Genomic DNA, 22,607 nt, shown 5'->3' with positions numbered 1-22,607 from the left:
AAATTCTATGATTCTATGTCTTCTGCCTCAGAGAGGGCTCCACCCCCTGGGGCGTTACCCACTCTCATCCCAATTGGTCCCCAAAGCTAGTGACCCTCTTCAGTGGTGTTGCCCTTAAAGGGACAATTACCACAAATCACTACAGCAGGATTCAGTCAGAATTAATGGATATGGTGGATGTGGCTTGTGCTAACATTCCTGGAAAGGCAGTGGGCTGGATTGTGAAAGACCCAGTGGATACCTGTGTGTATGTGGACAGGACAGATGATGACATGTCAGGGGCATTGGAAGAGGGAAGGACAGTTCTAGGTGTAAAGGGGCCAAGTGCCTTTGTAAACTTGGCACACTTTCCATTATCTTCAGTGTATCCCCAGGTCCTCACGCTTTCTACTGGGAGATGCCAGGACGTTAGCTGGGTTGTAGCTTTCCTCACCAGCCAACAACGCATTGAGTCACCCTAAAGTATTGCAGTGCTGGGTGAGTGTCTGCCTTCCATTACGTTGCCAGGTGTAGTAGCAATATTGCTGAGGCAATGAACTGAGCGAAATACTGGAAGAGCTCGGAATGGCCCCTGTGACTATCATTCTACGCCTGCCATGTTTCAGCAGGACATTGGGCTGTGCTTGTGCAGGTTCCAAAAATCAGCTTCTCCCGATGAGGTCAGTAAATGTGAAGCATTGATGTTGTTCATTGCCAGGGTGCAAATTCCTCACGATGATGCTGCCGTGACCTTCAATGTGAATTTGCTGACACAGCATCGAAACAGTCCAGAGTAGTGGAGCCCCTTGTGGGCTCATTCGTGCTTCCCCTTCAAGGCATTAGGTGAAGCAACAAGTCAAAGGGTTAACAGGGAATTATCTAACACGTACTGCACACGTTTCTGCGAATGCAAAATCTGCCACTCACAATGGGTGAGTTTTCAGGCTCACCATTCATTAGACTATTCCCAAAGGACAGGGAGGACAGTGCACATGATACCCTCGGAGGACCTTTTCAGAAAAGGTGATATGAGGTCTTCAGTCCTCGAGAATGAACAGCTTTATCCAGGAGGGGCGATATCATTGCTGGAGTGAAATGGATCATGGATATCACAGCAGGAACAAGGATGTTGTGTCTATTTTTATGCTGCAGCACAGGGCTGAAATTGCGAAAAGAAATTACTCTGGTTTGTTTGGCAACCAACAAATTGGACAAATGCAAATGAACTTGGCATTTCAAGGTCACTCCGAATGCCTGTAAAAGACCACTGGCCCATTCCAGGATCCTGAAAAGGAATGTGTTGCCTTCCGAGGATCTGCCCAGCCAATTCCATAGAATCCCTACATTGCAGAAGGACACATTCCTTTTCAGGATCCTGGAATGGGCCAGTGGTCTTTTACAGGCATTGGGCAGTGACCTTGAAATGCCAAGTTCATTTGCATCTGTCCAATTTGCAATATATGGATTCTATGGAATAGCGCCCCTCCTGGATAAAGCTGCTCATTGCAGCAGGAGGCCATTCAGTCCATCGAGTCTGCACCAGCACTCCGAAAGTGCACTCTACCTAGGCCCACTCCCCCGCCCTATGCCCGTAGCTCAAGGCTGGAATCAAACCCGGGTCCCTGGTGCGGTGAGGCAGCAGTGCTAACCGCTGTGCCATGCCGCCCTCCTGACATTTCTTCTGACATCCATGCAGCGCCAGCTGAAGAAGCAGTAGCCACCTGTGCTAAACTGGAACTTGGTGAAGTCCACTTCCCATTACATTGTCTCCAAATTGTGACTCTGGTCTACAGTGGGACGGAGTTGGGAAGTCATTCCCAACGTGCTTTCATCAGCTTTCCCCTTCAAATCCGTCTCCATAAGGGCAGAAAAATTCAGCCCCATTTGAATGTCTCAGAGCTGCCAGATTCAGATTGGGCCGAAAGGTCTACGTTGCTGCTGTAAATATTGATGATTCGAATTCATTGCACTTGCAGTACCACCACCTGCCTGCAGATGATGGTGTTTAGCTACAGGAACACTGAGTCTCAGCAGTGCCACCAGGTGGCCTGTACTGGAGCTACAACATCTTTGCTTGCAGCATTGGATAATTAGTAACTTTGTAAAATTGTTGCACTATTATCACTACACAACAGCTACCTGCATTTATATAACATCTTTCACCGAATAAAAACATTCCAAGCTGCCTGACCCGAACATTTGTATTCTGAAACAAAAACAGAAAATATTGGACAATCTCAAGACAAAGGACAACCTGGAACAGGGAACTGATGGAGTGGGGTGGGCGGGAGAATAGGGAGGGAAAACCAGATCGAAATGAAAATAAATTGATAGAAATAAAAATGGGGTGAATGTGGAGGAGAGAGTTCACAGTGGGAAGTTGTTGAACTGCTTGTGGGCAGACAATGTTGTACAGTAGAGGACCCAAACTTCCCTGTCACTTGCCATTTCAACTCACCGCCCTTCTCTCGTGTCTATACGTCAATCTCTAGCCTGCTGCAATATTCACTGAACCCCAGCGAAAACCAGAGGAACAGCACCTCATCTTCTGATTAGCCACCTCACAAACTTACGGACTTAACATGGAGTTGAACAACTTCTGACTGTGAATTCTCTCCTCCACCTTCACCCCATCCCTTGCGTTACCCACTATTTGATTTTGATATTTCGCTTGTCCCTCTAATGTTTCTCTACTGTACTCTTTGTATTCATCTCCTGAACTCTGAATACAACATTTATCAGAAACCTCGCTTTTGTGTTTGATTTTAATCTCTGTAACTTTAGTTATACAGGGAGCTGCAGCATTAGATTTCCCCCTTGTAGCTGGGTGTCTGGTCTGTACACAAACTAGCTCCACTTTGGAGCCTTCCCATTGCTCATTGACTGTTTCACCAGGCAATCCAACTGGGTCAGATTTCTTCCCCATTCACTGAAATGAGCCCTCCTCCAGGGGAGGATCATCCTGGCAAAGATTGAGGATTATTGGAAGTGATGGATGGGATGAGTTTGGTGAAACATTGTATTCACTGAGAGCCTGCCTCATTAGCGAGGTTGATCTGAACTTGGCGAGGGGACTGGGTGTGGGTTTGGAGGAGGTGGTGGTGAGGTTCTTGGCTTGGGGTCTGTGGGTGTGGAGAATGGGGAGGGGTGTTGCGGGTGTGGGAGGTGCGGGGAGGGATGTTGCGGGTGTGGGGGGTGCGGGGAGGGATGTTGCGGGTGTGGGGGGTGCGGGGAGGGGTGTTGCGGGTGTGGGGGGTGCGGGGAGCGATGTTGCGGGTGTGGGAAGGGTGAGGACAAGTGGCAGACCTCATGGCGATGCTGAAGTTGAAGACCTAGGGCCATTTTAATTCAATGATGTGGAGATGTCGGCGTTGGACTGGGGTGAGCACAGTAAGAAGTCTTACAACACCAGGTTAAAGTCCAAAAGGTTTGTTTCGAATTGCTAGCTGCGCTCCGAAAGCTAGTGATTTGAAACAAACCTGTTGGACTTTAACCTGGTGTTAGAAGATTTTAATTCAAGGCCTCATTAATATCGATGCCCAGTGATGGTCTGGGGCAGGGGAGACCTGTACAGGATGGATGGGGTACATCTCAACAGAAGTGGCACTAATATATGGACAGGGAGATTTGCTAGTGCTGAGGGGTGGGTTTTAACTAGCTTGTCAGGGGGGTGGGAACCTGAAGAGTGACCCAAATTGGAGGGAAACAAAGTTGGTAACAGGAAGTAGTAGTGGGACTGGAAAGCAGGAGCAATAAAGCAAAACATCAAGTATACATTGAATATGGAATGGTGACAAAAAGACAAAGTCCAGGGAAGCTCTGACAATCAAAACACAGTTCCTTTAGACCTTTATCTGTAACTAAGTGAGTGGTTAAAATCAATAATTACCTCACAATGTATTTAGCAGACACACAGTCTGGGTAACTTAACCAAGGATCTTTAATGTTGTTACGACAATAAATATAGACCTTAACCCAGGCTTTTAAAAAATATTACTGCAACAGGTATAAAATATAATATATAACAACTTCTACATTTATCACATCTCCCCTTAAAGAAGAAATGAACAAGCAATATTAAAAGATGGCTTTATTTTCCAAAATCTTTACAACTTCAAACATTACACTGTCTGATACATATCTCATCATATTTATGCATGCAAATGTAAACATCAGTATAGTCTTCCTTTCCTAACTTTGAATGTTCCATTCTTCTTTTATCTCAAAGTTATGATGAAGCATCTGCAATCACGTTTTCTCGTCCATCTGCATGTATAATTTTCAAGTTATATGGTTATTGCAATAACTTCCATCTAAACAGTTGTGTATTTCGATCTTTAAGGTTCTCCAGAAACCTCATGGATTATGGTCAGTGTAAACAGTTGTCTCTGATAAATTGTCAGCAACAAAGAACATAGAACATTACAGCGCAGTACAGACCCTTCGGCCCTCGATGTTGCGCCGACCTGTGAAACCACTCTAAAGCCCATCTACACTATTCCCTTGTCGTCCATATGTCTATCCAATGACCATTTGAATACCCTTAGTGTTGGCGAGTCCACTACTGTTGCAGGCAGGGCATTCAACGCCCTTACTACTCTCTGAGTAAAGAACCTACCTCTGACATCTGTCCTATATCTATCTCCCCTCAATTTAAAGCTATGTCCCCTCGTGCTAGACATCACCATCCGAGGAAAAAGGCTCTCACTGTCCACCCTATCCAATCCTCTAATCATCTTGTATGCCTCAATTAAGTCACCTCTTAACCTTCTTCTCTCTAACGAAAACAGCCTCAAGTCCCTCAGCCTTTCCTCATAAGATCTTACCAGACAACATTCTGGTAAATCTCCTCTGCACCCTTTCCAATGCTTCCACATCCTTCCTATAATGCGGCGACCAGAATTGCACGCAATACTCCAAATGCGGCCGCACCAGAGTTTTGTACATCTGCAACATGACCTCAACGAAACTCAATCCCTCTACCAATAAAAGCTATAACACCGTACGCCTTCTTAACAACCCTCTCAATCTGAGTGGCAACTTTCAGGGATCTATGTACATGGGCACCGAGATCTCTCTGCTCATCCACACTGCCAAAAATTTTACCATGAGTCCAGTACTCTGTCTTCCTGTTATTCCTTCCAAAATGAATCACCTCACACTTTTCTGCATTAAACTCAATTTGCCACCTCTCAGCCCAGCTCTGCAGCTTATCTATGTCCCTCTGTAACTTGTAACATCCTTCCGCACTGTCCACAACTCCACCGACTTTAGTGTCATCTGCAAATTTACTCACCCATCCTTCTACGCCCTCCTCCAGGTCATTTATAAAAATGACAAACAGCAGTGGCCCCAAAACAGATCCTTGTGGTACACCACTAGTAACTGGACTCCAGTCTGAACACTTCCCATCAACCACCACCCTTTGTCTTCTTCCAGCTAGCCAATTTCTGATCCAAACTGCTAAATCTCCCTGAATCCCATGCTTCCATATTTTCTGCAGTAGCCTACCTTGGGGAACATAATCAAACGCTTTATTGAAATCCATATACACCACATCAACTGCTTTACCCTCATCCACCTGTTTGGTCACCTTCTCAAAGAACTCAATAAGGTTTGTGAGGCACGACCTACCCTTCACGAAACCGTGTTGACTATGTCTAATCAAATTATTCCTTTCCAGATGATTATACACCCTATCTCTTATAAACCTGTCCAAGATTTTGCCCACAACAGAAGTACGGCTCACTGGTCTATAGTTACCGGGGTTGTCTCTATTCCCCTTCTTGAACAAGGGGACAGCATTTGCTATCCTCCAGTCTTCTGGCACTATTCCTGTTGACAAAGATGACTTAAAGATCAAAGCCAAAGGCTCAGCAATCTCCTCCCTAGCTTCCCAGAGAATCCTAGGATAAATCCCATCCGGCCCAGGGGACTTATCTATTTTCACCCTTTCCAGAATTGCTAACACCTCCTCCTTATGAACCTCAAGCCCTTCTAGTCTAGTAGCCTGAATCTCAGTATTCTCCTCGACAACATTGTCTTTTTCCTGTGTGAATACTGACGAAAAATATTCATTTAACACCTCTCCTATCTCCTCGGACTCCAAGCACAACTTTCCACGACTGTCCTTGACTGGCACTACTGTCAAAATGTTCCAACGCCAATACCAAACTCATTGTCTCTTTCTCGATGGTCGAAAACTACTTTTGATGAACATCTAGTTTTTTGGAAAAATAACCAACAGGTCTTGCTGTACCTTTGCCACCGTCTTGTAATAATACAGCACCAACGCTTACATTAGTCACATCAATGGCCACCTTAGATTGGGTGACATAATAATTTGGTGTCACCAAAACTGGTGAGGTGGTTAAAAGTTTTCAGATTATCAAATTCCTCCTGACATTCATGCCCAGAGATCTCAGAACTGCTTTTCCTGTTGATGGTATTGCGAATTCCCCAATAGCTTTTGTTTTCACATTCTGTGGGGCCATTGACCATGCCCAATCAAATGGCCTAAGAACGTGACTTGAGCTTTCGCAAATTCACTTTTAGTCAAGTTTTGCACTCAGAGTCTACTTCTGTGTATGCTTTCTGACACAACTGTTTTATCTCTCAATCTCCAGCTATATCATTAGCCAGGATAAACTGTATTCCCAAAAAGAATCCTACCACCACTTCACCATGTTTCACTGGATTCTCTAACCATACTTTACATAATGGAATACTACTCACTTCACCAGTAATCCCACATATTACCACCTTTTCTGGCAATACTCCTTCCGAACAACATATCTCCTTAACTCTCACCTTTAAAGATTGACTTGCTCCTGTATCTCTTAATATCTTAACCTCCTGGCCTACTCTGTGCACACAAGTAAACCTTACCTTCACAAGTAAAATCTTTAAAATGATCTGGGACTTGCTTAGCCTCCAACCTCTGAACCAGTCGTCCGCTCTTCTGCACCTCTTCAGCTGCAGGAATGATATTTTTTCCCACTTTAATAAACCCACTGGCTTATCCTGTTATCAAGAGTCTGTCTTCCTAGTACTTTTCTTAAGGTACCAACACTGCGACTTTGTGTGTCCTCCCTTATTACAATGAAAACATTTATGTTTCTTAACTCTCTTCCACCCTCAATAAGTTTCCTTTTTAACCTGAGGCAAATACTGCTCACTATCTCCAACTAGAGCTTTGCTTTGACCACCTGTGGATTTCTTATTTCACCCGTTTCTATCCTTCACAGATTAAAATTGATGCTAAAAATCGAACCTTGATTTCTGAACTATTTCAAAATCATTGTCCATTTCTGCTGCCTGCCTTCGCTCTTCCATATGAGTTCTCATGACTGCGGGAAGTGAATCTTTAAATTCCCCCAAAATAATAATTTCCCTCAGAACTTCAAACGTCAGGCCTATTTTTAATGCTCTCATCCACCTATCAAAATTATTTCGTTTGATTTTTTTCAAATTCTATACATGTCGGACCTGGTTCTTTCCTTAGATTTCTAAACTTGTGTATAGGCTTCTGGCACACGTTCCAATACACTTAAAATGTTTTTTTCTCACCTCATCATAATCCCTAGATACCATCTCTGGTAATGCTGCAAATACTTCACTGGTTCTACCTACTAACTTTGTTTGAATCAAAACCCATATGTTTTTTGGCCAATTCAATTGTTTAGCTACTTTCTCAAATGAGATAAAAAAATATCTTCCACATCTTCCCCGCCAAACCTTGGCAGCACTTGAATATACACTAGGAAGGGCTACCCCTCACTCTAGATTTTCCACAACATCTACATTTAACTGTAACCTTTTAAGTTTATAATCTCTTTGCAGTTCCATTTTCCAAAGTTCAGATTCTCTCTTATTGCTTCCACAATTTCCGTCCTTTTCTTATTGCCACTCTTTCTTTCCTTTGCTTCTTCCAATGACACTTTCTCTCTATCTTTTCCTTTTAATTCCAATTCAAACTGTCTAATTTCTTTAACGGTTTAGTTTGTAAATGAATGTTTGCTAATTCTGATCATTCAGACCGTCTCTCTGGCCAATTTAAATGCTGAGTTATTGCTTTAATTATCTCCACCTTCCTCACCCCTTCAGGTCAGGTCAACCGCAGCTTGACCACCAAATGCAAAATCTTGGTTTTAACCACCCTTTGTAAACCAGCCGGAGTGGTCTCTTTCACACCCAGGAAACTCTTAGCCATTGAACGAGCCATTTTACCGGCCACTTCCCTAATTAAACTGACGTGAGTATCAAACATGAAAGAAATCAACAGTTCCTCACAAATTCTGCCTTTGAATTCCATAATCCCAAGTCAAACAAGGAACTATACTTTTTAATCCCAGTAAAGAGCCCTTAATTTTGTTCGGACACTGGACCAGACGCCAACATTTGTTAGGATACCGTTGAGGACCCCAAACAATTTTTTTAAATTTGTAAATCTGTGAGGAAATAATATTTCACTCCAGGAGTGATGACCCTGACCAATAGGCATCTTTTATGTAGAAACAAACTTTAATTTAAACACAGAATTAACCATCAAAGAAATATCAGTTAAACAGCTCTTAAACACAAAGAAAAACTTAAACTTACTTACTGTACCTACTACTAACATCAATTAAGCAGTCCAATACAGCTCAAAAGCCACTTATAAATAAAGCTAACAAAACAGATAGTTGTTTAGCTGTGTAGAGACTTTTGGAGAGAGTTCCTTTCAAGAGCAGGTCCGGTTCAACCTAGCATTTGGAAAAGCTGCTGTTCATCTTAAAATCCTATATCAAACTGCAAAACTACAGGCAGACCTGCCTGCTCCCATTAATTACATCACTTGTATCCTACTAGGTTCCAGGACCTGCTTAGCGAGGACTAAACACCACTCCCTCATAAATTATCTACACTCCAGGGAATATACAGCAATCAAAACACAATCCCATTAGCCCATTATCTGTAACCAAGTGAATGGTTAAAATCAATAATTACCTCACTCTTGTATGACTCCTTAATTACAGCTTCATCAGACACACAGTCTGAACACCTTAACCAAGGTTCCATAATAATATTACTGCAACAAATATATACATTACTTCAACAGATATAAAATATAATAGTTAATGATTTCTATATTCATTACATGGGGCATTGTATTAATCAGGAGTTGAGAGAAGCATGTAGCATTATTGATACAATAATCATGGGTGACTTTAAATTAATAATCTTTTTATTGTCACAACTAGGTTTACATTAGCACTGCAATGAAGTTACTGTGAAAATCCCCTAGTCACCACACTCCAGTGCCTCTTTGGGTACACTCCCCCTCCCCCCCACACCCCCAGCCATTCCAGACCAGTCCACACCTGATACCCATTGGACAGAGCACTGAGGCAGATTGTAACGGTGGTGACAGGTGTTTAATGTGAACGGATATATGCAGATTTGTGCCCTAGCCCCTGTAAGTAAACTGTGCCCTGCACCCGTGCCAAGCACTAGTGTCTAACTTCCTGGCCTTATGGGCCCGAACGCTACATCTAGGTGGTTTACCAGACGGTACAGCAGGAGTGGAGGAGGCCTGCTGTGATTCCGCCCTGCAACCTGGTTTCCCATTGTTACATTCTGGTGCTTGGAATAAATATACTAAAGAAAGTATAGTTTTAGACCAGTTAAAGTTTTATTGTTGAACAATTGCATGGGTAAGATAACTATAAGAATATTATCAAAAACTACTAACTATAATAAATTAACTATGAACTACTGCAAATTGTGACTATCCACTACGAAGACCCTCTATCAACTCCCTAGGTAACAGTGTCACGTGGTTGTTCTCTACTGCCACCTGCTGGTTGGAGGTCTTGTCTATCACCATATACATGATTGTTTATGCATATCATCCCATCCCCTTTCCTTTGGAAATGGAAAGTTTTACATACATTATCTCAATTTTCTATAAAATATACACGATATGCATAATGTGTTCATTATTCACAGATTTACAGTTCATCACAGGTTCAATCTGTCCGGCTTTCTCCTGAGCATTAGTTGAACCTGTGAGTTTGCTTGATTTTCATTTGTTCTCAAAGACGATTCTTGTTGATTTTATTGACTTTGCACATTTTCTTCTTGTTCTGGTTCTGTTCGCTGAGGTATCTCTTGTTCTGTTGTCCTTGAATTGCTTACAATATCATCTTGTGGTTCCACAACAAAAGGTTGCTGAACCTTCATCAAGGCTCTCCTGTTTCGTCTTAGAAATTCCCCGTCTTCAGTAATGATGATATAGGATTGAGGACAGCACGGTACATAGTGGTTAGCACAATTGCTTCACATCTCCAGGGCCCCAGGTTCGATTCCTGGCTTGGGTCACTGTCTGAGCGGGGTCTGCACGTTCTCCCCGTGTGTGTGTGGATTTCCTCCGGGTGCTCCGGTTTCCTCCCACAGTCCAAAGATGTGCAGGATAGGTGGATTGGTCATGCTAAATTGCACTTAGTGTCCAAAGTTGCCCTTAGTGTTGGTTGGGGTTACTGGGTGATGGGGATAGGGTGGAGGTGTGGGCTTGCGTAGGGTGCTCTTTCAAAGAGCCGGTGCAGACTCGATGGGCTGAATGGCCTCCTTCTCCACTGTAAATTCTATGAGGACCTGATGATTGTTGTACCTTAGCACACTTCAAACGTTTCCATCAGGATCTTCTATCCTGACTGTGTCATCTTTTTCTAATGGTTGTAGCCTACTTGTTGTTTTGTCGTAATACCTCTTCTGTCTCCTTTTTTGAAACATGAGCTTCCTCACCAGTTTTCGATTTGTTTGTTCCAATGGAATGTGTGGTAAAGCTTTCTGTATTAAAAGTTTTGACAAGTTGCACAATGTTCGATCATGCCCTGAATATCTTGATTGCTTCCCAGCCAGTATACGTCTCCCTGGCTCATCTTTTACATTTCTCTACGTCTAAGTGCCCTTCATGAATCTTTTTCAGAATCATTGGCCATAATGATTTTGGAATTACTATTCTATTCTGCCTCATCAAGAAACCATTTGTTGTATTTAGCTCTGCTCTGATATTATAGGAGTTAGAGCAAGATCCTTTCGTCCATCCCTCTGTGAGATATTTCCTTATCTTCAGCAAGGTTTCATCTTTAGTGGTGTCATGGCAATGTCCCTTTAAGAAATGTGTGTTTATCAAATAGCTTCAGTGATGTCATTGTGTGGGTGGAGCTGGGCAGTGGCTCTGGTTTTTACTTTCGTTTTGAGCTGGGAGCTGGCTGTGGCTCTGTGTTTTACTTTCGGTTTAGACGGTTGGGAGCTGCATTCAGACAAAGAAGGTTTATTTTGGTCTCTCTCTCTATATATATGTTAAACGGTATCCAGATCACTTGATAATTTAAAAGTGATACCTGTTTTCTGTAAAGAACTCAAACCTACTGTTCTGTTAAAAAGGGTTTCACTGGTCTTGGATGGTGTTATCAAAGTGAGACAGTTGGAAGGAGAAGTTGTTGAGGGGTATATTCTTCAAGAGAACTGTAGCTGTGTGTGGGGGGGGGGGTGTATGTTTGTAGTGGATAAAAATGCTTATTGGGTGTGTTTATAAAATGTTAACTGAAATTGTAGAGTAAATTTTGCTTTTGATTTAAAGTGCTTAAGGCCTCTGTTGCATAACACCTTGAGCTCCTCATAACCAAAATCTATAAACAGTTGTCGGTCAGGTGAACTCCATGATCTACTTTGGTGTTCTCTAACCCCTGGCCCATAACAGTGGTTTCATCCCTTATTTGTTTTTTAAAAATAAATTTAGAGTACCCAATTCATTTTTTTTCCAATTAAGGGACAATTTTAGCATGGCCAATCCACCTACCCTGCTCACCTTTGGGTTGTGGGGGTGAAACCCACGCAAACACGGGGAGAATGTGCAAACTCCACACGGACAGTGACCCAGAGCTGGGATCGAACCTGGGACCTCGGTGCGGTGAGACAGCCGTGCTAACCACTGTGCCACCATGCTGCCCCATATCTTATTAGTTTTGACTTCTCATCTGAGACTGGAAAGGATTCCGTCACAAAATTCACTTGTGCGTGTACATCCTGCTCCAAGTGTTGCTCTTCTTACATGTCCGCAGCACGAGATAGTGCATCCGCGACAACAAGATGTTTACCTGGCATATAGAGTAAATCAAAATCATATCCTTGTAACTTCATTACCATGCATTGTATCCTGGGTGACATCGCGTTTAGATTCTTTTTTACTATCGTCACAAGTGATTTACGGTCAGTTTCCACTAAGAATGCCGGTAGGTCATACACGTAGTCATGGAATTTGCTTAATCCATTTATTAAGCCCAAGCACTCTTTTTCTATTTGAGCGGATGTGTCAGTCATTGACCTTGAAGCATAGGAATTGGAAGCCAATTCTCATCATTGTCTTCCTGCTCTATTGCTCCCAACCCATCTTTCAACGCATCTGTCATTTCTTTGTCTTCATCGTCGGATCAAAAAAAGTTAACACATGTGCTGTAGTCAATGCTTCCTTTACCATTTGCCATTCATGTTCATGTCTGTCCGACCGCTGGAAAACAGTGTCCCTCTTTATTGATTCTCTCAGGCACATTGTTTTCACTGAAAGATTAGGAATACATTTCCTTCAAGGTTTATCAAGCCAAGCATCCTGAGGACTCCTTTCTTGTCAGTAGGACGTGACATGTTTAAAATCGGCTTGATATTTTCTTGGTCAGGTTGCATCCTTTAGCAGAAGGTTTGTCTCCAGAGAAAGTGATTTTTTCGACACCAAACTGACATTTGGCTTTATTCAGTTTCAATCCACGCTTTTTGATGCTTCTCAGCACTTTGACAAACCTTTCGTCGTGGCTCTTCTCTTGTTGAGCCCCATACAATAATGCTGTCAACGTATACTCTGACGCCTGGGATGCCTTCTACGATGTGTACAATTGCCCGATGGAAAATTTCAGATGCTGAAATTATATCAAATGGCATTCTGAGAAAACAGTATTGCCCAAACAGAGTATTGATGGTGCGCAGCTCTAACCGCAGGAAGTCATACAGGTCACCCAACCAAGCTGCTACCCGGTGGCAATGCCGACCGCCACTCCAGCAAAATTCATTGCCGTGCAATCAGAGAGGCGAAAGCCAAGACATCGGCCTTCCTCCTCTCCATGAGCTCCGGCCAGAATCTTCCCAATTTTTCACAACCCCAAAACCTCTCACGCTCATTTCCTATCCCCTGAAAGAACCCACTCATTCTCGCCCGAGTCATATGCACCCTGTGCACTACCTTAAACTGTATCAGGCTCATCCTTGCACAAGAGGAGGTCCCGTTTACCCTTCGCAGTGCCTCACTCCATACTCCCCAATTAATCTCCATTCCCAACTCTGCTTCCCATTTCTCCTTGATCTTCACCACCCGCTCGCCTCCCTGCTCCCCCAGCCACTTATATATACCCCAATTCTTCCCTCCCCTTCCACATCCGGAAGCAGCAGTCGCTCCAGCAGGGTGTATCCCGGCAATCTAGGAAACCCCTTCCAGACCTTTCGTGCAAAGTCCCTAACCTGTAGATACCTGAACTCACTACCCCTCGGCAGCTCTCCCCTCTCCCTCAGCTCCTCCAGACTGGCGAACCCTTCCTCTAAATACAAATCTCTCACCTTGACCAGCCCCACTTCCCTCCACCTCCTGTATACACTATCCATCCTCCCCGGCTCAAACCCATGATTCTCGCACAGCGGCGTTAGCAACGACATCCCTTCCACCCTAAAATGCCTCCTCAGCTGATTCCATATCTTCACCGTGGACTGCACCACTGGGCTCCCTGAATACCTACTCGGAGCCATTGGCAATGCTGCCGTAACCATAGCCCTCAAACTAGACCCCTTACAAGATTCCTCCTCCATCCTAACCCACCCTACCCTTTCTCCTTCCCACCACTGCCTCGCCTTGTCCACATTCACCGCCCAATTACAATGAAGCAAGTTTGGCAACGCCAACCCCCCCTGCTGCCTCTGCCTCTGTAGCAGGGCCCCCCCCCCACCCTCGGCACCTTCCCCGCCCATACAAAGTCAGAGATGATTGTGTCCACTTTCCGAAAAAAGGCCTTTGGTATAAAGATCGGGACAGACTGAAAGATAAGCAAAAACAGTGGCAGAATATTCATTTTCACCACTTGGACCCTCCCCGCCAACGTTAAGTGCAGGGTATCCCACCTCTTAAGATTCTCCCTGGTCTCCTCCACTAGCTTCGTTAAGTTCCACTTATGGAGCCCCGTCCATTCCCTCGCTACCTGAACCCCCAAGTCGCTAAACCTATCCCTCACTACCGTAAATGGTATCCCCCCTAAATTAGCCCGCTGTGCCAGCTCATTCACCGGGAATACCTCGCTTTTCCCTACATTCAGCTTGTATTCCGAGAACCCTCCAAACCTCCCCAACAGGCCCACAATCCTTCCCATACTCTCCAACGGGTCCGAAACATACAGCAAGAGGTCATCGGCATAGAGCGACACCTGATGCTCCCTCCGTCCCCTCATTATCCCCTGCCACTCTGCCGACCCCCTGAGAGCCATCGCCAATGGCTCTATGGCCAGCGCAAACAGCAGTGGCGACAGCGGGCACCCCTGCCTCGTACCCCTGTATAAGTCAAAGCTTTTTCATATCACTCTTCCTCACCCTCACTCTTGGTGCCACAAATCTCGGCCCAAACCCAAACCTTCCCAAAACTTCGAACAAGTACCGGCACTCCACCCGATCAAATGCTTACTCCGCGTCCATGGACACCACCACCTCCGGTACCAGAGCTCTCGACGGATTCATCACCACATTCAACAGCTGTCTTATATTACTCGCGAGCTGCCTGCCCTTCATGAAGCCTGTTTGATCTTCTGCAATCACCCCCGGGACACAATCCTCCATCCTCCCCGCCAACAACTTAACCAATACTTTCACATCCGTGTTCAATAGTGATATGGGTCTATGCGACCCACATTCCACCGGATCCTTCCCTTTTTGGGGATTAGTGTGATTACTGCCTGCTTCATCGTGTCCGGCAACTCCCCCTTCTCCAGTGCTTCATTAAACGCCCCCAACAGATGTGGTGCCAGGTCCGCCGCAAATTCCTCATAAAATTCTGCCGGGTACCCATCCGGCTCAGGGCCTTCCCGACTTCATACCCGATACTATCCAGCACCTCCCTCAGCCCAGGGGCTCCTCCAACGCCTGCCTCTTTGCTTCCTCCACCTGGGGAAATTCCAGCTTGTCCAGAAACCACCCCATGTCCCCCTCCTCTCCTCCTGGGTCTGCCTCATAAGGTCCCTGGTAATACTCTCTAAATGCCTCATTTATCTTACCTGGCTCTGACACCACATCCCCAACTCCAGTCCAGATCTTCAATATTTCCCTGGCCGCAACCTGCCTCCGCAGCTGGTGTGCCAGCATGCGGCTCGCCTTCTCCCCATACTCGTATTGCAACCCTCTTGCCCTACGTAGTTGCCCTACCGCCCTCCCCGTTGTCAGCCTGTCAAATTGCCCCTGCAACTTTTTCCTACTCGCCAATCCCTCCACGGTGGGCACCCTCGAATATTTCCTGTCCACCTCCACTATCTCACTCACTAGACGGTCATGTTCCGCCCTCCTTTCCTTATTGGCACGAACCGTGAATGAGATAATGTCTCCCCGGACCACTGCCTTCAGTGCTTCCCAAAAAATGCCCGCCGACACCTCCCCATTCTGATTGAACTCCACATAATCCCTAATCGCCAACCGCACCTTATCACAAAAACCTCCATCCGCCAACAACCCCGAGTCAAACCTCCACCCCGGCCTCTGCTCTCGTCCCGTACTGAACCGAATATCCAGCCAGTGGGGTGCATGGTCCGAGATAACTATCCCCGCATACTCTGCCCCCTCCACCCCAACCAAAATCTCCCGACTCACAACAAAGTAATCAATCCTTGAATACACCTTATAGACGTGTGAAAAGAAGGAATACTCCCTTCCCCCAGGGTTCTGAAAGCACCATGGATCCACCATACCCACCCTCTCCATAAACCCCACCCGCCCCCCCAGCTCCCTTGCTATTCGTACCCTACCCATCGACCTGGGGCTCGATAGATCCACTCTCGGCTCCAGGACACAGTTAAAAACCTCCTCCCATGATCAACTGGTACGTGGCCAAATCCGGGATTGCTGCCAGCAACCCCCTCATAAAACCCACATCATCCCAATTTGGGGCATACACATTTACCAACACGACCGGTGCCCCTTCCAATACCCCACTCACAATCACATATCTCCCACCTGGACCCCTCACCTCCTTCGCACTCATGAATCCCATTTTTTTGCTCATTAAAATCACCACACCCCTCGATATCAAATCAAACCCCGAGTGAGAAATCTGCCCGACCCACCCCTTCCTTAACCTAACTTGGTCCTTCACACGGAGGTGTGTCTCCTGCAAAAAGATAACCCCCGCTTTCAAGCTCCTGAGGTGCACGAACACCCGCGACCTTTTAACCTTTTCGATGTCAACATGACCCAGACGGTCCACACACCCTACCCAAGAATCTTCCACAAAGGCCTTGGGCAGGATTCACCCCTACCCGGTGGGGCGGTGGGGTCCTGGCGGGATGGAGTGGCGTGATCCACTCCGGTGTCGGGCCGCACCAAAGGTGCGGAATCCTCCGCACCTTCAGGGGCTAGACCCGCCCCGGAGTGGTTGGCGCCCCGCCTGACGGCGGGAAAGGGACTTGGCACCACGCCAACCGGCGCGGAAGGGCCTCCGCTGGCCGGCGCGAGTCAGCGCATGTGCGGGAGCGCCAGCGCGTGCTGGCGTCATCCCCGCGCATGCGCAGAGGGATTCACTTCCACACCAGGAATGGCGGAGGACCACGGCCTTCGGTGCGGAACAATAGAGTGCCTCCACGGCACAGGCTCGCCCGCGGATCGGTGGGCCCCGATCGCGGGCCAGGCCACCGTGGGGGCACCTCCCTGGGCCAGATCCCCCCGCTCCCCCCCACCCCCCCCCCAAGAACCCTGGGGCCTGCCCGCGCCGCCAGGTCCCACCGGTAAGGGACCTATTCTAATTTATGCCGGCAAGACTGGCATCAGACGGGCGGGACTTTAGCCCATCGCGGGCCGGAGATTTTGGGCAGCCCCGGCGCCCATTGAGTCGCGCCGGACCCCCCCATTCTCCGAGGCGGGTGGCGCGACTCACGCCTGGCCGGTTTTTGGGGGGCGAGAGAATTAGGAGGACGGCGGGGCGGGATTCACGCCGACCCCCGGTGATTCTCCCACCCGGCGGGGGGTCGGAGAATCCCGCCCCTTTTCTTTGGTGAAAACTGATGCAAAGTACTCATTTAGTACCTTGCCCATTTCCTCTGGCTCAACACATATATTCCCCCCATTGTCCTTAAGTGGTCCAATCCTTTCCCTGGCCACCCTCTTGCTTTTTACATATCAATAAAAAGCTTAGAGTTTCATGTTAATCCTACTTGCCAAGGACCTTCCATGTCCCCTCCTAGCCCTCCTAATTTCCTGCTTACTATTTTATTTCCTACTTCATTTATACTCAAGGGTTTTGACTGTACCCACCCTTCTAGATTATACAAAAGTCTCCTTTTTCTTTGTGACGAGGTTCACAATATCTCTCGGTATCCAAGGCTCCCAAAACTTGCCATACTTATCCTTCGTTCTCTCTGGAACGTGACTTTCCTGAATCTTAATAATTGTCACTTGAAAGACTCCCACAGGTCCGATGTTGATTTACCCTCCAACAGCCCCACCCAATCCAAATTCTTCAATTCCTGTCTAATGTTATTGTAATTTGCCGTTCCCCAGTTTAGCACCTTAATGCGAGGGTTACCCTCATCCCTGTCCAAAAGTACCCCAAAACCTACGGAATTGTGGCCACTACTCTCAAAATATTCCCCTACTGGCTCATTCCCCAATACCAGATCTAATACTGCCCTTTCCCTAGTTGGACTAACTACATATTGCATCAAGAAGCCTTCCTGGATACACCATGCCCCATCCAAGCCCCTCGCACTAAGTGAGTCCCAGTCAATATAGGGGAAATTAAAATCCCCTCCCACAACTTCCCTGTTACTTTTGGACCTATCCAAAATCTCTTGACCTATTTGTTCCTCTATCACTCGCTGACAGTTGGGGGTCCTGCAATAAATGCCCAACATTATGATGGCCCCTTTCCTTTTCCTGAGCTCGACCCAGATTGCCTCATTGTATGAGCACTCCGAGGTGTCCTCCCACAGTACGGCTTTAATATTCTCCTCAACCAATAATGATACTCCCCCACCCCTTTTACATACCCCTCTATCTCTCCTGAAGCATCTATATCCTCCAATGTTCAACTGCTAATCCTGCCCTTTATTTAACTACGTTTCTGTGATAGCCACAGCATCGTAATTTCAAGGAGTAATAAGTGCTGTACGTTTATCTGCCTTACCTGCTATACTTGTGGCTGGACATTGCCTTTACAAATGATTGTTGCCGCAAGGCTTGCGTAAAATGAAGGTTTCATTTACTCGTTTAAAAGGCCGTCGCTGCTGGGACCATGTTTTACCTTCGGGTGAGTCACAGCATTAATGGCGTTGGCCAAAATTCTTCTGGTTTAATGAAATGAAATGAAAATCGCTTATTGTCACAAGTAGGCTTCAAATGAAGTTACTGTGAAAAGCCCCTAGTCGCCACATTCCGGCGCCTGTTCGGGGAGGCTGTTACGGGAATTGAACCGTGCTGCTGGCCTGCCTTGGTCTGCTTTCAAAGCCAGCGATTTAGCCCTGTGCTAAACAGCCAGAGTACTAATCTGCTGTGCAGCGAGCTCGCTGGCCTGGCAAATCTTAATGACATCATCGAGCTGAAGGTAATTTCCTCTTAACAGTCTCTCCCATACCTTATTGTTTCAAATCCCGAACACCATGTGATTGCGGACCATCGACACTTGCAACGTTGTACATGACCGAGCCTTCAATCACAAATTGGTCAAAAAACTATCAAACGATTCACCTGCCATCTCGGTACGCGAGTGAAAATGTTTTGTTCGGTGTGCAATGCCGATCGAATTGGTTTACAAGTTCCTCAAAGTTCTTGCGATCCGCCTCGCTGTGGAAAACAAACGTATTAAATATTTCTATCGCTTGTGGACCTGCTACAGTGAGCAGAAACGCTATGCGCTTCTCATCAGGCTGTGCCTGCAGATCAAGAGCTGCAATGTAGAGTGGGAATTGCTGTTTAAAAATACGGCAATTCTCATCTACATTACCAGTGACTGGAAGCTGGTGTGGTGCCTTCAAACCTTCCACCCTGGACTTCGAAGCCGAGCAGTGCTTTGAGTATAAGTTGCGAGTAGTTCACGAGGTTAGTTGAACATTTTTTCTTTTTTCTTCTCAGCAGTTATCTTTAGCTGTTTGGATCTTCAAAGAATCTTGTTAAATCTTCAAACCTGGTACCATGTTATGTTCTGGTGCTTGGCCGTTTGGAATAAATGCACTAAAGAATGTCTAGTTTTAGACTAAAGTTTTATTGTTCAAAAATTGTGTGGGTAAGATAACTATAAGATTATTATCAAAAACTACTAATTATAATAAATTAACTCTGAGCTACTACAAATTGTGACTATCTACTACGAAGACCCTCGACCAACTCCCTGAGGTAACTGTGTCAAGTGGTTATTCTCCACTGCCACCTGCTGGTTGGAGGTCTTGTCTAGCACTATATACGTGACTGCTTATCATAATCATCACACCCGTTGGCTGGTGTCTTCTGGGGCGACTGGGCCTCGATGGGCTCGGTTGCTGATCAGGTGTCCCAGGTGGTGTGGTGTCGTTCCTTTCTGCCCGCTGCCCACCAGGTGCAACAGTGACAAGAAGTTGGGGGGGGGGGGGAGTCTGTGGTGCTGTGCCGATCCGGCACCTTCCCTGAAGGTGCCACCAGAAATGGGCCCAATCAACGCCACCTTCCTTGGGGTGCCCAATGGCCCTCGGGCTACTCCATGGTCTCGATCAGGGTCTGTGGCACACCAGCCAGTGGCTGCCCCATCCCCTTCTGGGACTGGGCCACCTCCCTCTGCATCTGTGTCATGTTGGTCAGCGCTTGGACGTTCCCAGCCATGGCCTGCTGTGACTGGGCCACACTCAGGAGCGCCGCTGCGATGTCCAGGTGGCTCTGGGACATGGTCACCTGTGAGGCGGCAAACCTGCCATGGACTTCAGCCAGTGCCTGCACAGAATGCCCCAGGTCTTGGACATGCTGATCCATAGCAGCACGGTAGCACAGTGGTTAGCACAACTGCTTCACAGCTCCAGGGTCCCAGGTTCAATTCCGGCTTGGGTCACTGTCTGTGCGGAGTCTGCACGTCCGCCCCGTGTGTGCGTGGGTTTCCTCTGGGTGCTCCGTTTTCCTCCCACAGTCCAAAGATGTGCAGGTTAGGTGGATTGGTCGTGATAAATTGCCCTTAGTGTCCAAAATTGCCCTTAGTGTTGGGTGGGGTTACTGGGTTATGGGGATAGGGTGGAGGTGTTGACCTTGGGTAGGGTGCTCTTTCCAAGAGCCGGTGCAGACTCGATGGGCCAAATGGCCTCCTTCTGCACTGTAAATTCTATGATAGCCAAAACCGTCGCCCCCAATGCCGCCACCGCGGACGCCACCCGTGCGGTATTGGCCTGGGTGGCACACATTGCCGGCACCACTTCCTGCTGCTGCACGCGGTTGGAATTCCCCAACTGCTCCTGTGACAACCCCTCATGTAGTCCCTGACTCTGCGACTGCAACTCCACCACAGATGGGACTGTCTGTTCCAGAAGCTCAACTGGACGGAAGCTAGTCCCTGGTGTCGGCCTGCCCTCTGACCGTCCGTCCCCCCGGGTGTTCCTATCTCAATCTGCTGTACCGGATCAGGTGTGTGGTGAGCACCAGAGAGTGTCCCAGGAGCCTCTCCCCTAACATGCCCAATCGAGGTGAGTGTCTCTGGGATGGTGGAGGGTGTTGGAGACAGCTGTGACAGGAAATCACTGTCATCCTCCAACCTGAGCTCCGGGGTCTCCTGGGTCTCGGGCGGAGAGCTGGCGTCCGAGCTGCTTTCAGCGTTGGTGCCCGGCTCTCGGGGGGGACACGCGTCATGGGGAACCGCGACTAAGCGGGGTCTCACTTCCTCGACTGTGGCCGAGCTCCACCTCAGCAACTTCCCTTTCATCTGGCAGCCAAACACGCCCAGTGCTCAGCCGTGGTGAGGGGACGCAGGTCCGGCAGTCCCCCTCCCGTCTTCCCCCGCTCCTGGCGCTAATGCGCGGCCTTCTCCTGGGGGGGGACGACGACAACGTTGGAAGTCCGACTCATGCAGCCCAGGGGGTGGGCAGCTGGTGGCCTCAGTGGCCAGGGCACTGGCCATAAAGTGCAGGGTGGGAGTTTGGCCGCCTTCCGGGTTGGGGGTGTGTAGGCTGGGGGTTAATGCCAGGGGCACGGTGCTGCCTCCTCATCCTGGCCGTCCTAAGGAGGTTGTGCAGTTTCGTCTGGCACAGCTGGCCGGTCTGGACTACGTTGCTCATGGCGCTGACAGCCTCTGCCACCTGCGCCCAGGCATGATGAACGACGGTGGCTGGAAACCTCTGTCCCGGGCCGGGGTACAGGGTCAAGCACCTCTCCTCCACCGCGTCCGGGAGGGTTTCCAGCTCGGCGCGGGTGACACGGGGTGCGCTCTCCTTGCTGCCATCTTGTTGGCTGGGATGGTGTGTGTGGGGAGTGCAGTGTGTATATGCTGGGATGGTGTGTGTGGGGAGTGCAGTGTGTATATGCTGGGAAGGTGTGTGTGGGGAGTGCAGTGTGTATATGCTGGGATGGTATGTGTGGGGAGTGAAGTGTGTATATGCTGGGATGGTGTGTGTGGGGAGTGCAGTGTGTATATGCTGGGATGGTGTGTGTGGGGAGTGCAGTGTGTATATGCTGGGATGGTGTGTGTGGGGAGTGCAGTGTGTATATGCTGGGATGGTGTGTGTGGGGAGTGCAGTGTGTATATGCTGGGATGGTGTGTGTGGGGAGTGCAGTGTGTATATGCTGGGAAGGTGTGTGTGGGGAGTGCAGTGTGTATATGCTGGGATGGTATGTGTGGGGAGTGAAGTGTGTATATGCTGGGATGGTGTGTGTGGGGAGTGCAGTGTGTATATGCTGGGAAGGCGTGTGTGGGGAGTGCAGTGTGTATATGCTGGGATGGTGTGTGTGGGGAGTGCAGTGTGTATATGCTGGGATGGTGTGTGTGGGGAGTGCAGTGTGTATATGCTGGGATGGTGTGTGTGGGGAGTGCAGTGTGTATATGCTGGGATGGTGTGTGTGGGGAGTGCAGTGTGTATATGCTGGGATGGTGTGTGTGGGGAGTGCAGTGTGTATATGCTGGGATGGTGTGTGTGGGGAGTGAAGTGTGTATATGCGGCTGCAGCTTGTCAGCCTCCTGAGTGTCAATCGCGGAACCCGCGAATCCAGCACCGATTCTCATTGGAATCGATTGTGTTCCATGTGGCGCTGGTGTGAGCCCCTTAACAGTAGTGGAATCGGTCCAGGTGTGGCGCTGGTGTTGCTGTCGTGACAGTCCACAAATTCTGCGTTGGCATCAACACTTAGTCCCAGAAACG

This window comes from Scyliorhinus torazame, chromosome 13 (assembly GCF_047496885.1).
Source record: "Scyliorhinus torazame isolate Kashiwa2021f chromosome 13, sScyTor2.1, whole genome shotgun sequence".
NCBI lineage: Eukaryota > Metazoa > Chordata > Chondrichthyes > Carcharhiniformes > Scyliorhinidae > Scyliorhinus > Scyliorhinus torazame.
This window is presented reverse-complemented; position numbering follows the sequence as displayed.